The sequence below is a fragment of the Juglans regia genome, chromosome 7 (genome assembly GCF_001411555.2).
Source record: "Juglans regia cultivar Chandler chromosome 7, Walnut 2.0, whole genome shotgun sequence".
Lineage (NCBI taxonomy): Eukaryota > Viridiplantae > Streptophyta > Magnoliopsida > Fagales > Juglandaceae > Juglans > Juglans regia.
Window position 1 is genome coordinate 31132764 of NC_049907.1, and position 13516 is coordinate 31146279.

Below are 13516 nucleotides of genomic sequence, written 5' to 3' on the forward strand. Positions count from 1 at the left end.
ATCAGTGATTTCTATTATATTAGTATTAGTTATAAATATTAATATTTATGTTTAAAATTAAAATTTTATGTTATATTAATTAATAATTTAATATATAATATGTATAATATAATATAAAAATTATAAATATATATAACGATGGATTTAAAATATGAAAGCCGACCGATTTAAGACCGATCTTAATTCTTAATAACTAATACCACACCAACCGAACGGTCCGGTCCTATTCCGTTTCTATCGTTTTTTTTTTTTTTTTTTCACTCTAACGGGACTGATAAAAGGCTGAGAGATGTGATTGGTTGCCAAAAATGCCCTTGTTTATCGTATTCACCGAATATTCGAGAGTGCTATTTTTTGTCTTTTCGCATTTCGCGTCTCTGGCTCTTTTCATTTTAACTGCTGAGCATCTCGTTTCACTCCTCGATTCTTCTCGGTGATCTCTCTTCGTCCACATACACTCAACTGCTCGAGCTGCTCCTCCCATCACCAACCTCAATGTTAGCTGCGCCCAGGAGACACCACCACCAGAACAGTGCATCTCTTCTACTGCACACCACTTCTACTGCACACCACCGCAAGTCAGCCATTCTAAGGAAGCCCACCGCGCACACCCACTGCAACACGAAGACGGTTCGGTAGGTCTCTTTATCTCTATCTCTGTCTCTGTTTCTCTACCTCCGTTTCTATTTGGCTTTTAGAAGCATTCTCTTTAGATTAGTTAAAAATTAAATTTAATGAGAATTTAACTATTAGGTTATAAAATTGCTCATATTGAATTAGATATATTTCAAATATTTAGAATATAGTTACAGTAAAATCTAAATTTAGAACATACTATTCTTTCATTAAATCACTTTTATATTATTTTTTTCTTTTTATTTTTAATATTAATTATTTCTCTCTCCATTTTAAATGACAATTAAAAAAATATAATTAGAATATAATTACTAATTAATATATAATATTATGAATAGTAAAATATGATAAAATAAAATAAATTCATAGTTAAAAAAATTAAAATTTTTTTAAAATTATTAATTACTCATTACTATATAATGAATAAATAGATAATTCAATATGGAGATTTGATATGAATAGTTAAAATTAAATTTATTTTATATTATTTTATTGTCATATAATGAAAAAATGACTATTCTAATGTAGAAATTTATATAAATGTAATAGTTAAATATTAAATTCATCTTACATTTATTAAAAATATACTTTAATTTTAGTTAATTCAATAAGAGTGCTCTTATATCTCCTAGAATGGAGAACAATCTGATCTGAACAGGTCTAATAGGAGCAGATTTTGCTGGTTACCGAAGAGACTGAGTAAAAGAAGAGGAAACTGAAATTACAGGTGATGTGTTGGGACCCTGTTGTGATGGTGATGGGATGATTGAATGTAAATAGGAAATGATATATTTACGACTGGAATATTGCAGGAAATGGAATGGAAATGAATACAAACTGTTTGAAGGAATACCACAAAGGGCCATACGTATATTAATAACGGGAAATAGTTCGAGGCAAGACCCAACCTCCAGATGATCAAGTTCTTACGAGTAAATTCATAATGATCCTTTCACGCCTTACCCTCCTTTCTCCAGAAATAACAAACTAAGCTATTCAACACAAGACACGTGTACAGTAAAAATCCCAAACTACTTGGGACAAACTGGTAATTGAATAACACTGAAAATAACTATATTCTAGAAGACTCGACTGAACACAGCGTTTTATTCTTCCCTGCACGTTATCTCTTTTCTGCACCTCAACACTACGTTTCGACTCTGAAGCTTTAATGCAATGGAATGGACTGGTGGCATAACACTTGAGCTCTCGGTTCCAACTGGGCTTCATTACATGATGCCTATTTTTTTAAGTGTTTTACCGTTGGGTACACATGTTTGGAATTTAGAGGAGAGTCCTATCTCTTTGGTCCATAGGATCATATTTTGCTGGGTTTGAGGGGAAGAGGGGCTGGGAGTCGGGCTGCCGTGTGAGTAGGAAGGAACACGGGGGGTGGTGTGGGGCGGTGACGAGAAGATTTTTTAGTGGCTGAAGGACGTGGCATTAGAAATTCTTAGATCTCTGGGTTTATTGTGGTTTGGTTGTATGAAATTAGATTTACAAAGACTGGTTCCATAAAAGGACCCGGACTTCTCAAGTGGTTTTACGGCGTTATGGCTGATAAATGTTTTGACCAATTTTTATGTTTTTTTTTTTTTTTTGTCGTTGGTTTGGTGCAGTTTTATGGGTTTAATCTTCTTTGTTTTTCCAGATTTATTGGTATGTGCCTATTAACTTGGTTTTTGGTTTCTTTATTTGTTTGGTTGTTGTAAGTTAGTATTTCATGTTTGGTTATATGAAGAAGATACGTAGGTGGATTGGGTTGCCAATGGAAGGGTGTAAATTTAAGGCAATGTCTTGTGATGCATGCGTTGTGTTTATCACATATAGATCATATTGCAGCTATATTAGATGTTGAGTTTGGTTTCTTTTATGATTTTGCTCACTCTGGATTAATGGCTTCTTCCTTTTTCCTTTTTACTTGCAGATAGAACCTGGTTTTTGCTGATAGATAGAGCTAGGTATCACAAGGTATGTATTCTTTGGATCTTTTCTTCTTTTGGCTGTGTTTTGAAAATTGGGAGCTTGTATTTATTGCGTTGACTTTCTAGTAATGACCTCACAAAGAAATGCAGAATATACCAGTAACGAACATCAATTTTGGTTTCTGTTATAACTCGACTTTCCAGTGGTTTGAAAATCCTCTTGGAACATATGGTTTGCTTATAACGATTCAATTGGTTACTTATAAAAAAAATAACATTCAGCTGGTTGTTTATCCTACCTTATGATGTGGTTTGATATTTAAGCCAATGCATGTTGATAATTATGAGATGTTAATTTTGAGTCATATTTTGCATAGCATTTCTAACACTGGCCAATGGAGAAGTTTTACCTGCATAGTATGTGGTTATGCTGAAGTTTGGTTATCAAGTTGTGGTTACTTTCTAATAATCTGCCAGACATTCTTGATTTTTCCAATGACCTTGCCAGCTTAGAGCTGGCTTCAAGAATATTCTTATATTTTTCTGGTTAGAATTGTTGTAGAAAGTTTTTTATTATAGTGGACACGTCTTGACTTACATGTGTAGTTTCAATTAAACTATTTGGCAAAGGAAATGCAAGCCATAATCAAAGGCTTGGAAAAAGATATACTGGAACTGTCTGCCTGTGAAAATGATGGCCATATTTCACAAAATTTCCATGAGCTATTTAAGCTATTTATTCTTTTTAGTCTCCATGGACAAGATCTATCCTGGTGTGAACATCTATCCTTGGGGACACTGAGATTCTATAAAGTGCCCTCTGATTTTTGACTATTACAAAATGATTAGAGGATAGCCAACTACTCTAGTTTCGTTACCGTCGAATATTTATTACGCATTATCTAAAGAATCCTAGTGCCACCATTTTTTTTTTGATAAGATAGAATTTTATTCAACAAATGTAATAGACGAAGCTCATGTATACAAGAAGTATACAAAGGAAATACCTAATTACATTCTATAAAGAGTAGAAAGTGAAAACAGAAAATCATGAGCTGAAACTCCATCAAGCCCTATTGGGGAAAACCATTGCAATAAAGAAAATACAAAGAATTTATTGATTTCGTCCATAGTGCGCTCCTTATTGTTAAAGCATCACTCATTCCTTTCTTACCATATACACCACATGAGACACAATACCACATGAGACACAATAGAACCATCTTCCACCCAACAACCACTTGAGTAGAGCTTTGAAGCCCCATCCAGTATTGTAACGACCCGACCCTATATTTTTTTAGGAATAAAATTTGAATAATTTTATTAAGGCTTTATTATTATTATTATTATTATTATTATTATTTCTGTCCAACCCTTGAATCCTCTTGTTAATACAACTCCTTCTACCGGATTTTTTTTTTATTTTCTCTTCTTTGAATTTCAAACGCGTAATCTATCCACTCACATCACATGCACATGCACGTCTTTTTTTTTTTCTAGGGTTTTCTTCTAGGTTCTGAAACATATATTCATACGGATGCAAGCCGCAATGCCCATCGTGAGTCTTCCCATCGCGCATCAAACGTACGCATGCACGGCTCCTTTCTTTCCTCCGCTTGCACGACACTGTAATTATTTATACACTCACGCACACAGAGCACTTGCCACAAACCTCCTCCCCTCAAACCGCAGCACCACCTTGCCGCAGCCAAGCCTTCACTTGCGCCACTGCACACACGGCAACCACTTTCGACGCCTCTGTTTTCCACACCCAAAAACAGAGCACTGAGCTCTCCGACCGTGAGCCACAGCCAGCCACCCTCAGCCACAGAACTCGCCGACGCCACCACTGACCACCATAGAATACTTCGGACCCCCCTCAGCCGCCAAAGCACGCCGTAGCAGCCCCGGACGCACCACTGTTTTTGCACGTCCGAAACAGAGCATGCAGTCGCCTTCTCCACGGTAGCCACCTCTAGAGGCGCCGAACCCCCTCTCCGACGGCACAGAAACCGCCGACCTGCAACCCAGTGGCACCCACTCCGTCCCGGTAAGCCACGACCGTCGTCGTTCACCTCTTTCGCTCGGTTGTTTTCGGTTTGGCAGAACTCTTTTTCTCTCATCCCGTAAACTCTCTCTCACTTTTCGTCTCTCTCTCTCTCCCTCACAGCTTTGCCGCCTCACTCGCCATCCTCTCCTCAGCCTCCGCTTCGTCGCGTGTTTCCTCTCTTGGTAAGGATGTCGCACGGCTTAGTTTTCCCCTCAAGATACCTGTCTTCAAGTTGAAGTCTTAAGTTTCTGTCGGTTTCAATTACTGAAGGGTAGTTTCTTTTATTTTTAAATTACATTTTTGTCCCTTAGTTATACCTCAAGTAGCATACGTATTGAACTAATAGTTTATATTGAGCTTTAATTTTAGTTTTACGTGGACTCTTATTTACGGGCCGGGTTTTAAATCTTTTGTTATAAAGATTATCAGTTTAGATTAATTAGGATTTTAGGTTTAGAAAATATAGGATATTTTTTATAGTTTAGATTTCCAATAAAATCTCTTGTTTAATTAGAAATTTATATAAATTACGTGTTTATTTTTATAGGTGACCGATTTCGTACCGAAAATAGTGGTTTAGCGTTGCAAGGTAAGTAGCATGATCATATCCTTATGCGTATATACAGTGAGCTGTTTGTCTTTTTATAAAAGATATTATGCATGTATGCCCTTTATTGGAAGCCCCTTTTTACGTACCCAAAACATGACGAAATTATTTATTAAATGCATGATTTTATGTGAAAGATTATTTGTGGAAGATTATTCATAAAATTATTTATAAAATGCATGATTTTATGTGAAAGATTATTCATAAAATTATTTAGGAAATGCATGATTTTATGAGAGAGTTATTTCATAAAATATTTATGAAAAAAATCATGATTTTATACGATGAAACATGTATCACGACGTTTATGAAAGAATGCGATTTTGTTTGAAATCTATGATGCGATATGACAAGTATGTATGTGATTTCTTTTGAAATCTATGAAATGACAAGTATGCAAGTATGATTTGATAAAATATGTAACGGCCTATGTTATGATATGAAAACGGTACCTATGTTATGGGCATATTGCATTGCCAGGTCGTGCATGCTGGTAGTGCACCCAGTATTGTCTTCCTTATGTATGGATTCCACAACCCGCGGCCACGGGCGGAATCGGAATCTTTTTAGATTCGCTAACCCTAACTCACGGGGGTCAACAGTGGGTAACGGCCTATGATAAGTGAAAGATAAGTTAATGTTCATGCTCATGTTATTTATGCATGTATTTTTGAATACGCACGCTTTCCAAGACACCTTATGTTTATTATGTTTACTGTATGATGTGTTGCTTATTGAGTATTCGACTCATTTTAGTTTGTTTTCATGTTTTTAAACCCCCCAGGTGATGACATTTATGAAGATGAGACTGCAGGACAGGACTTGACTCCGGGAGACAAGGCTGAGACCTAGACAGATTTTGCTATGATTATTTCTATGGTTTAAATGAATTATTTTGATAAGCACATAAGACTTCTGTATTTTTTAATAAATGCTTCCGCAGACTTTATTTTAAATTTTCAATATTTATTGAAGTTTGTTATTTTATGGAATTCTTTCGTATCTGGCGCGTTGTTAAAAAGGAAAAATTTTTTATATTTAAGTTTAATAGTAGCACACTGGCTCCTCGAAAATTCTAAAATGTCTTTTCGGGAACGGGGTGTTACAAGTATACAAGCAAATCTACTACTTTCATAGGCATCACCCAAACCAACCCAATTCTACTGAAAACACCATCCCACAATGCCTTTTCTAGCTTGTAGTGCAGAAGTAAATGATCCATAGATTCCCCATGTTTCTTACACGTGAAACATCATTCCATAATAACAAATCCATGTTTTCCTATGAGACCTCCAAATACACTTCCAAGGAAAATGATAACAATGTTGAACAATCAACACCTTATAGTAAGAATATACCGAGAACTTCTTGCTACCCGTATGATTCCATATAATTTTATCCGTTTCATTATCCCCAACCTACAGGGAATATAAAAAGTTGAAAATATTAGAAACCTCCTCAAGTTCCCAGTCCTGCACAGCTCTAGTAAAACCAACATCTCACTGCAAGGTTCCATTCTATAACAAATCAGAAATGGAAGGCCTTTCGATGAGCTGCTATTTGAAAAATAATCGGAAACACACTAAAACACCACACCAAATATCAAACCAAAAATGGATCCTTGAATCCTCACCAACAACAAAGTTTGTATGTTTAACATAATTTTCCCATCCATTTCTTATAAATTTATAAAGACTCACACCATAAGCCCCCCTAGCGTCCTTAGAACACCCCCCTCTAAAAATCACACCCATATTTCTGATCTACAACCTCCCTCCACAACGATTCCCCTTATAATTGATACCTCCACAACCATTTCCCCAATAAGGCCTTGTTAAAGCTACTCAAATTACAACCTATAGGGGTTGGCTCAACTGGTAAAGGTCTTGCGCTGGTATGCTCCTCCCAAGTCTAAGGTTCAAATCTCTCTGGGTGCAAACAATCTCTAGGGCCACCGGACTGAGAGATTTTTTTTTTGAATTACCCGATGTGCACTTGCGGAAAACTCCTTGCTGGGGGATCTGTGCACTCCCGAGATTAGTCGGGATGCTGTTTCTGGACACCCGGTGCTAATAAAAAAAAAGCTACTAAAATTACGAATCCCCAAACCACCATTTGAGAACAAACTTTATTCCAATTGACAAGATGGATTTTAGTCTCTTGACCCGTTCTACCCTACAAAAATGTACGAAATAATTTTTCAATCTGATTTCCCACCCCTATAGGCAAGGAAATAAAGAAAGGTAATAAGTTGAGAGATTGGAAAGAGTACTTTTAATAAGAGTAATTCTTCCCCCTTTTGATAAGTATAACCGCTTCCAACCCGCCAGCCTTTTCTCAATCTTCTCAAGTACCCCATCCCAAATAGATTTAGCCTTGTAAGACGCCTCTAATGGAAGGCCAAGATATTTCATAGCTAGAGCAGCAACTTTACACCCCAAAAAAACTGTCAAAATAGTTAATATTCCGCACCTCCCCTCCATTGGAACCATCTTTGACTTGCCCAAATTTACCTTAAGGCCTGATACAGCTTCAAAACATAATAACTTAGTCCTTAATGCTTGAATCTGTCCTCGATTAGCATCACATAAAATAATAGTATCATCTGCAAAAAGAAGATGAGAAAGTATGATGAAGCCATTGTTAGCATTTCCCACCATAAATTTAGAAAGAAACCCCCTACAGCAGCCTCCACCATTCGACTTAAAGCTTCCATGATAATGACAAAAAGGAGAGGGGATAACGGGTCCCCCTATCTCAAACCATGAGAGCTATGGAAAAAACCACAAAGATTTCCACTAACCCTGAAAACTGACCAATAGATACACAATGTTTAATCTACGCACACCACCTCTCCCCAAAACTACATCTCCCAAGTATATAGAAAAGAAAGTCTTAGTTTACATGATCATACGCCTTCTCCATATCCAGCTTACAAATGAAACCCGAGACATCCTACCTAAGTCAACTATCTAAACATTCATTAGCAATCAATACAGAATCAAGTATTTGCTTACCCCGAACAAAAGCATTTTGTGGTTTAGAAATAATTTTTTCCATCACCATACTCATACGATTGGCAAACACCTTAGAAATTATCTTATAAATCCCATTGACAAGGTTAATAGGGCGAAAATCCACTCAAGAGGCCCCAGCTATCTTAGGAATAAGAGCAATAAAAGTGGCATTAAGAGACTTCTCAAACTTATGATAGATGAAAAATTCCAGGAAAACCTGCATCACATCTATTTTCACAACATCCCAACAAACTTGAAAAAAAACCCATAGAAAAACCATCCGAGCCAAGAGTTTTATCTTTAACCATCCCACAACCACCTGATAAACCTCATTTTGCTCAAACGGTCTCTCCAACAGCTTGCATAAAAAGGGTCCAATGAATCAAAAACCAAACTATCGATATTAGGTCTCCAATCAGCCTTCTTGATTAATGGAACTTCATAAAATTACACAATATGATCTTGAATCTTGGATGGGGATGAAAGCACATTATTATTAGAATAAAGTAGCTCAATGGCATTACTACGCTTATGTGAGAGAGTCATTCTGTGAAAACATTCTGTACATTTGTCACATTCTTTCAACCAAAGGGCCCTCGAATTTTACCTCCAAGATATCTCTTCCCTTGACAAAAACCTCTCAAGATGGGTCACCACTTCATTTTTCCTCAACAATGCCTCCTCATTCATAGCCTCGGTCTCTTCCACATCCTCCAGAGCATGCAACTCCTTCAAAAGGGAATTCTTCTGGTTGTTAATATTCCCAAAAACTTCAACGTTCCTCTTCTTTAAATCATTCTTCAAGGCCTTTAGTTTACCTGCAAGAATAACACTAGGAGTTCCTGTAAACTGATAAGAAGTCCACCAGCTTCTAACCCTATCCGCAAACCCATCGGCACCAAGCTGTGTATTTCAAACTTAAAATACTGTCAACCCCCATGTATACCTTCACAATCTAGCATAATAAGGAAGTGAACTGAACAAACATGAGACATTCTCTTCTAACATAGCTTAAGGAAATGAATCTCTGAAGATGGAAATATGATGAATCTATCCAATCTCAACCAGCCCCTGTTGTTGGACTAAGTGAATGCTCCCCTTACAAGGGAAGATCCAAAAAATCCAAATCAAAGATAAACTTCGAAAACTCCTCCATAGCAGACGGCATACTAGTGTCTCCTAAATGCTCACTAGGGAATCGGATAATTTTGAAATCTCCACACATACACCAAGACAAATCCCACAAATAATACAAATCCGTCAATTCCTCCCATAAGAAGAATCTATCCCTGTCCAAATTTGGCCCATATACTCTCGCAAAAGCCCATTTCCACCCATCTTCAATATTTTTAAAAGAACATGCTACATCAAAATGCCCAATACTAAATAACGCATCAAAAGAACAGCACATGAAGCTTCTGAATAGGCCAAATAAGCCCAACCCACAAAGGAGCATCCCCACAAACTACTGATAATACTTCTATCAATAAAACTCAGCTTTGTTTCCTGTAAACAAACGATATCAATTTCCAACTACGAAGGAGAGACCTTTTGCGAAGACGCTTGTTAACATTATTGATCCCGCTCACATTCCAAGAGATAATCTTAGGCTGCATGAGAAACAAGAGATGCCCTCCCTTTCCATTTGTCCCTCCTAACATTGCCTTTCTTTGAATCATAATTGATGGAACGTTATTATCTTCTTAATTCCCTCTCCTTCTTAGAAGCTAACTTCAAAACTCAGGAATGACCAACTTCGATAAACACAAGAAGAGCCTTAAATTGCTCTTCAAAACCAACACAAGATATCCCCACACATGCCTGTACTTCTTCAACCTTTTTTAAAACCCAGTCTGCTACTAATCTGGTTGAAGTATGAGGGAGGGTACGAAGAGGAGTCAGACTACCCACATTCTCATCAGAGCATTCCCCGTCATATATCTCCAACTATAAACTGGGCTCAACGGAATCCTCTCCATGTGCATACTCCTAATGTAGATTTCCAGAGTCAACCACCACCAAGCTATCGACCATCTTAGCATTCAACAAATTATCAATTGGGAGAATGGGCTTTAATGACATAGGAACCCAATCCAAAAGATGCACACGATTAACCAGCAGAGCGAGAGACATCAACGGTTTAAACAACCCTCCACTCAACACCTCCTTATCGGAATCCCAAAGAATTATTTCACCCTCTTCTACTTCCAGCGACAAAACTATTTTCGTCACACCACCAGAGAGTATTTGGGTCAGCGAGCTTGAAGAAGAAATTGGAACTGAAACACCCAATACACTGAAATTATTTTTAATCTTCCACATCCGTTTCAGGCTTTTAACCAGGCCCAGCCCATTCACTACACTTTTAACCTTCTGATCATTACTCTTCTTGCAGCCCACACTTGATATCAGCCCATCACCCATAATCCTTTATGTGATTCCACCAGCCCGTTATTTAGTCCATCAAGGCTCCCACGGCCCAAACCTGACTTTACCCATTTCACATAAAATCTACTTTAATCTTTGTCTAATAGCGCCTCTTACATGGCCTTCAGCGATAAATCATTCCTAGTCCCTAACGTGCCACACCATCACCCATGAGAATATGAATAGTCTTCTGCGTCGACTGCCTTCCTGAGTGTAAAATCTTCCCACCAGTCGCCCCACGAACCTCCCTACTGTCCACCATATTCGGTAGCGACTTCTTCAGAACCTCCACAAAGGTCCCCCTCCTTCCCTCAGCAACATGAGAAGATGATGACACCATCTCAGGTCCTATGTGATTCACGCCTGGAATAGAGGAAGAAGAAACCACCTTACACAACGAATCCTCAAACCTTCTCCACCCCTCACCTTTTACCCCTTATGGTATAGTGATGAACCCACGTCTTTTATCTTGTCCAAACTCCGACAAAGACAAATATCTACTGAAACTACTGTGACATCTTTGAGCTGCCAACACCTGATTCTCCTTCCTTCGAGTTTTAGAAACTCAGAGGAACTAATAGACGCTCCACAAGCTCCCACCACAGATGCTAACCAATCGAAAGCAGCAACATCAAAAGAGATAAACTTAGGTTACGTTTGGATGATAAACTCATCTCAACTCATCATTACAATTTTTTCAAATTCCAACACAAAATATAATAAACAATTTAACTTTTTCAAATTTTAAAATAATAATAATATTAAAAAATAATATTCTAACAATATCTTATCATCTCAATTCAACTCAACTCAACTCAACTCAGTTCAACATCCAAACGCAGCCATAGTGACCCTTCACTGTTTTCCGTAATCCTCCACCGTAGAGCATTCTCACGTTTAAACTCAAAAATCTTCTGATTAATAAGGCCTGGTTTGGATATAAGAAGCATTTCATTTCATTTTATTTCATCTCATTATTACAACTTTCTTAAATTCTCACATAAAATATAATAAATAATTTAACTTTTTCAAATTCTAAAATAATAATAATATTAAATAATAATATTCTAACAATTTTTTATTTAATTTTCAACTTTTATCTTAACTCATATAATCTTAACTCACTATCCAAACAATACCTATGTATCTTCTGACTTGCCATAAAAAAAAACTAGAACCAAGAACACCCAACAAACTAAAAAGAGGAAAAGAAAAAGAAGATAAATAGATGATGAAGATGAAAAAGAAATAAATAACGGTAAGATATTAATGGATTATTTCGGGCGAGAAGCACCGGAAATAAGAGAGGAATTTAGGCAGAGAGAGAGAGTATGCCAACGAACATCGAGAGAGAGAGAGAGAGTACCCTAGTATTATTCTTCATTTTGTAGTGCCACCCTTTTAGCTTTGATTAATTAGGCTTCTTTTTATTTTTTCAAATTTTTTCCATGGAAATTTCATTGGGTGAGGCTTATCTGAATTTGAATGTCCAACGAGTAAGTTGCAGGAAAGGTATTGGTGGGGGCATTTTTTTCTGATAAAAATATTACAGATGTAAATTGAAGTGAAGATATGCTATACAAAGAGAGATAAATATGATGTTCTGGATATTGGTGATAAGTTGTAGGGTAGTGATGATTCTCTTAGGGGCAGACCATGGGTTTTTTATGCTCTCTTTAATTTTTGGTATATCATATCTTCACGTGCCGCTTCCAATTGAATACAGCATTAGTTTGTGCGTGTAGACAAAGTATTGTTGAGTCACTGGGGGTTGATCTAATTGTTAAATGCTATGAATGATACTTCTTTTATATATATTGAACAATGAACAAGGAGAACTGTGTACCTGCCTTGCATGCGACCTACAACTAGTTTAAAAACAAATAGCAACTACAAGCATTTTTAAACATCATTTGAAATTTTATAATATTTTCTTTCAAATAAATTCTGATTTAATTTTAAGAAAGCTGGTTGATGTTTCGTATCTCAACAATCGGAAACTCCCGAAACGCTTTTAATAGATGAAGCTTTAGGTTGTGATTGGATATTAAAGTGAGTTGAGTTGAGTTGATAAAATATTATTAAAATATTATTTTTTAATATTATTATTATTTTAAAATTTAAAAAAATTAAATTATTTATATATTTTTTATTAAGATTTAAAAAAATTATAATAATAAATTAAAATGAATCGAAAGATATTTAATAACCAAACGAAACCTTAGGCTTGGTTTGGATGACAAACATCTTTTAATTCATCTCAACTCAACATTATAATTTTTTTAAATCTTAATATAAAATATAATAAATAATTTAATTTTTTTAAATTTTAAAATAATAATAATATTAAAAAATAATATTCTAACAATATTTTATCATCTCAACTCAACTCAATTCAACTTACTTCAACATCCAAACGCAAAGTTGCGTTTGAACGTTGAAATGAGTTGAGTTGAGTTGAGTTGAGATAATAAAATATTGTTAGAATATTATTTATTATTATTATTATTATTATTTTAGGATTTGAAAAAATTGAATTGTTTATTATATTTTATGTTAAAATTTAAAAAAATTATAATGATAAGTTGAGATGAGTTGAGAGAAATTGTGATTCCAAACGAAGCCTTAATCTCGTTTATTACGTCCGTCAGCCTTACAACTCTTGCCGTCAGAACACGCCAACTGCATCAGCCTTTTTTTGATATCAATTCAGCTTTCTGTGCACTATTTATTAGTCCCATTACTACAACTCCAGCTTTCTTTCATTTCAGCTGTATTTTTTTTTCCTTTTGTTGTCAGCCAGCTTCCTATCATTGTCAGACCACAGATCAGTACTGGTTCACATAAACATAAA

The 13516-nt window shown here is 36.0% G+C and overlaps 1 long non-coding RNA gene across 2 annotated transcripts; it reads left to right on the forward strand.

The window, feature by feature from the left end:
- Nucleotides 1–407: 407 nt before the first annotated feature.
- On the forward strand, nt 408–6037 carry LOC108979766. Of its 2 annotated transcripts, none has more exons than XR_004801928.1 (5): nt 408–635; nt 1269–1363; nt 1449–1568; nt 2564–2607; nt 6003–6037. It is a non-coding gene; the product is annotated as an uncharacterized LOC108979766 (long non-coding RNA). The 2 variants fall into 2 exon arrangements; XR_001994273.2 differs by lacking the exon at nt 6003–6037 and adding an exon at nt 5159–5202.
- Nucleotides 6038–13516: the final 7479 nt, after the last annotated feature.